This window comes from Hipposideros armiger, unplaced genomic scaffold, assembly GCF_001890085.2.
Source record: "Hipposideros armiger isolate ML-2016 unplaced genomic scaffold, ASM189008v1 scaffold_103, whole genome shotgun sequence".
Classification (NCBI taxonomy): Eukaryota; Metazoa; Chordata; class Mammalia; order Chiroptera; family Hipposideridae; genus Hipposideros; species Hipposideros armiger.
The window spans coordinates 928594-933427 of NW_017731453.1; positions in this window are offsets into that span (position 1 = coordinate 928594).

The window sequence follows — 4834 nt, forward strand, 5'->3', positions numbered from 1 at the left end:
CTTAAGGCAAAGATAAGCCTTTTACTAAAATGTTATAGGCCTGGGTGTGACTATCTAACATGACCTGCCCAGTTAGGAATTTATGATAACATCACCCTGTGAGCTTACTTTCCATAAAAGTCCTTTTTTCATCCAGAACTTAAAACTAAAAAATTAGGGTCAAAAGTAGAATATTTGGATGGCATAAGGCTCTAAAATGGTGCTTCTTACAGGATGCATTTGTATCCAGTTAGTCCTTTGGGCATCCCAGCCCTGAGAGAATTTACACTTTGTCCAAAAAATCCCTAGTCTAGAAGAATCCTTTAATTTGTCTGTAGTGCTCCATCTGCATGTCATTCTGCTGATATTGACAAGGTCAGCGGTCTGCCTAGATGATCACGTTGTCCCATCTATTCTGGTTAGTCCTCAATGATTCTGCAGTTTTTACCATCTATAAACGCTTGGTAAGAAACATATAACATGGTTGGCTTTTATTAGCAACATACGCCTTTCCATCTCCCCAAATAGTTTGTGGCTCCTGGAAGGTACCCTCTTAGTCCTCTGCACAGCATCTAGGCCTCACACAGGCATTCTTTTACTCACCCAGTTAGCATCTACTAAGCACTCATTGTAAGCTAAGGCATTAAGCTAAAGGCTTAATTATCTCATTTGTCCATATAACAACCATTTAAGTAGGCACTGCCATATCCCCATTTTATACTTGAAAAACTAGGTTTGTGTCTGGGAGGAAAAGTTATTTTCCCTCAACCCTTTTAGGTTCTTGGCTGACTTCTTTGTAATAAAAGGCACAAGGAGAAAAACAAAGGAGAATAATGGGGAAAAAACAAACAAGTTTATTTATTTATTTATTTATTTATTTATTTATTTATTTATTTTTATTTATTTTAAGCTGAGCCATCCTGCTACCTGTTGACAGCTCAGTGGTTGCTCAGCTCGGGCTGGACTCGAACCGCTGTTGCTCAGAGCTCAAACTCTTGAGCGAGCTCTTAACCAACTGAGCCACTCGGCCGGGCAAACAAGTTTAATAACATGGATGCCTCCTGTACATGAGGTCTGACAATTATATTCACTAACTTGCCACTGTGGGCTTACACTGGCAGCACTGTACAAACAGCTCGGTAAGCTTTTATAACCTTGGTATATCAGTGTCTCACAGCTGCGTTCATGTTGACGTGTGGCGGTGTCTTGCTGAGTGGCATTCATTACTGTGGTTGCATGTTTTTGGGTGCCATCGCCAGAATACCTAAGCTTGAATTAGAGCAACGAACAAACATTAAATTTCTTGTTAAACTTGACAAGAGTGGAAGTGAAATTAGGGACATGTTACTCCAAGTTTATGAAGATAAGGCCATGAAGACAATGGCAGCGTACAAATGGATTAAACGTTTTTCTGAGAGGAGAGAACACATCACTGATGAAGAGAGGTCAGGGCAGCCAATAAAGAGCAGAACTGATGAAAACATTGCAAAAATTCATCAAATTGTGCATCAAAATTGTTGGCTGGCTGTGAGAAGCATAGCAGACCAAGTAAACATCGATAGAGAAACAGTTAGGAAAATCTTGGCATGAGAAAGGTGTGTGCAAAAATGGCCCTCAAGGAGCCCTTTGCATCATGACAATGCACCAGCTCACATGGCACTGTGTGTGAGGGAGCTTTTAGCCAGGAAACAAATCACTGTATTGGAACACCCGCCTTACTCACCTGATCTGGCCCCCAGTGACTTCTCTCTTTATCCAAAGATAAAGGAAATATTGAAAGGAAGACATTTGGATGATATTCAGGACATCAGGCATAATACAACAACAGCCCTGATGGCCATTCCAGAAAAAGAGTTCCAGAATTGCTTTGAAGGGTGGACTAGGTGCTGGCATCAGTGCATAGCTTCCCAAGGGGAGGACTTCAAAGGCGACCATAGTGGTATTCAGCGATGAGGGATGTGGCACTTTTTCTAGGATGAGTTCGCGAACGTAATTGCCTGACCTCGTACATGGGAAAGACCCAGGAAAACTGAGCAACTCCCCCCCCCCCGCCCCCCGGCCATGTGGCCCAAGCTGTCACCTTGAATACCATCTCCAGCTGAAGCCAAAAGAAGGCTGTCGGGCAGGAGAGAGCCATGTTTTCAGGCAAAGCACAGGAAAAGAGAGAAGGTTTTTATGCAGATTTAAGTCCATGCCTTCCCTGTTGATAGGAGTTCTTAGAGATTTAGAGTCATCCTCCTCTTCCTGATACAAAGAGGAGACAGGTGCCCTAACAAACGGAGATTTCCCTTATAAATGTAAGTGTCTCTTACGAAAGGGTTACTAACTTCTAGATAGTTTTCAGAGCTTCTCTCTTGTCTGCTGTTTATTTTAAAATCATCAGCCTAAAATAATCCTTGTTCCCAAGAGGCATATATTTTGAAGAGACACATTCTGCTCTCTTTCGCTCCTTTAATACCCTTGCATCTGCTTTTCCCTACCTCTTTCATTGTTTTAGCTTTGGCGGATTCTTTGGGGGAGGGGGGCTGAATTTTATGGTTTTGTTAAAACACAATTTGCAGACAAGCTGTCTATTCATTTTCTTCGCTGCCCAGCCTGGCGTTGGGGTTGGTGAGTGATGACCAGCTGGGCTGCTCTTTTCACAATGGCTTTGGTTCTCTGAGGAGACGTTGTGAGCAATCTCAGCGCAGTAAGACGTTGCCCATCAGCAGCACTTCAAGCTCCTTGACATTGTGGACCAGGAACTCCCGAAAGCCACTGGGCAGTGTGTGCTCTGATTTCTTGTTATTCCCATAACCAATGGTGGGCATGACGACCTGGCCCTTGAATCTTCCATGCACCCTATTGTCAATGCCTCTCAGTTTCCACCAGTTATGCTTAATTTTGACATATCAGTCTGACTGGTGCCAGATGAACTTATTGGTCTTCTTTGTGACGATCTTAGGCTTCACAAGGGGTCTGATACCGAGTAGGAGATGGCTGCCACCTCCACAGACAGCGCTGAGAAAGAGAGCTTTGGGGAATTCTTATTGGAGTTTTATATCAATTAGAATTTGATTCAGCTGCCTAACGCAAAAAATCCAAGTTACCATTGGTTTAAGGGATAGGGAAGTTTATTTTTCTCTCATCTAAAATAATTTCAGGATTAGACATCCAGGGCTGGAAGTCAAATTCTAAAGGCACCAAGAATTAAGATTCCTTTCCTTTTTCTGTCTCACTCTCCTAATGTGGTCTAGGTGCTTGCTGAAGCTCCAGCCATTGCATCTGTGTTCCATGCATTAAAATTTAAGAAGGGAGCTTAGGTAATGAAGTCAGTTATCTTTAAGGAGACTTCCTGAATGTCCCACACAATACTTTCACTTACATTACATTGGCCAAAACTTAGTCCTTTCGCTTATTCTTACTGCAAGGGAGGTTAAAATATGCAGTCATTTAGTGAAGCACATTGACACACCAAACTAATTCAGGGTTCTGTTACTAAGGAAGAAAAAAAAAGGATTTGGGGCTAGCAACTACCTGTCTTTACTACATTATTACTGAAGTAACTTGAAAAAAGTGAAAAGAGAATTAAAAAAAAATGTCTGAAGGAGCGCTGGGGGCAACTATGGCCTTTCTTTGAAGTCCTTTGAACACATCAGGCTTATTTCAGACCACTTGAGTTTGTACACCTACCTCTGGATTTTTTTTATATCTAATTCTGATAGCAAAACATAATGATTTCCACATTCATGAGCATTTGACACTTGTCATAACCTGACATTTCTCTGCCCTTGAATTAACTGATGACCTTAATACATTTAAACACAAATGAAAAAGAAATGGAGGATAGCTGAGTGTGTAATTCAGTGAGTTTCTTTGTTGAGTCATGGCTTTATAATCAAATCTGTTCCCTTTTTGCCATTGCTCATTCTCATGATGTATAAATGAGCGGTAACTACTTACAAAGGAGAAAACAGTGCTTTAAGCATAACTTATTCTGAAACACTGGAGCACTTCATTGTAGTACCTAAGTTGTTCCTTTTTCTTGGAAAAGGGTTATTTTACTTTACTATATATAACTGAGGCATTGTGCCACTTTTTTGTGGAGGCTTTCTTTTTCTTTTTTTTTTTAAGATTTTTATTGGGGAATTAGGGGGATAGGAACAGTGCTGGGGAATTGGGGGAAGGGGAACAGACAAGTTGCTGTCATTTTTTGTTCTTCAATCTAGTTGTGGAGGATGTCGCTTCACTGGCCCAAGTTGACACCATCATTGCGCTCTTCCCGGGCGAGGCAGATCAGTCGCCGGCTTCTGGACAGCCGCTCACTGCGGCTGCTGGCCACTCACGCTGGTTGCTGGCTACACACGGTAGCCCATGGCAACCCACTGCCACAGGGAGTGCAGCCTATACCGTCGCCGGCGACTCACGGCAGCCCAGCTCCAGGTTGAGCTGTTGTTCAGCATCTTAGCTGTAGAGGGCAGTGTCACTGGCCCTCATATGTGGGATCCGAACCGGGGCCCCCTGGCATCCCAAGCGAGTTCTTAACCATCACGCCACTCGGCTGGCCCAGTGGAGGCTTTCATATTGTGCTAATGCACAGATAGTTAGTTGCCAACCTGGTAAGATGTTAATGACGAATCCATGCTGGAATCGCACAACGCTTGAACTTGTAAGGTAGAGAAAAGCGAAGCCAGTTTCGAAACCTACTCATGTGTAGTCATATTCATTTTTGTTAGTCAAGAAAGGATGCCCAGACTTGAGCGTCATACCCCTAAAAGAAACAGAGTAGCTAGTGAGGTCTAAACAAATGGCACTGACATTTCTGTGCAGATTTTCTATTTGAAATTCTCTTCCTCTTTACTTTGTTCTCTCTATA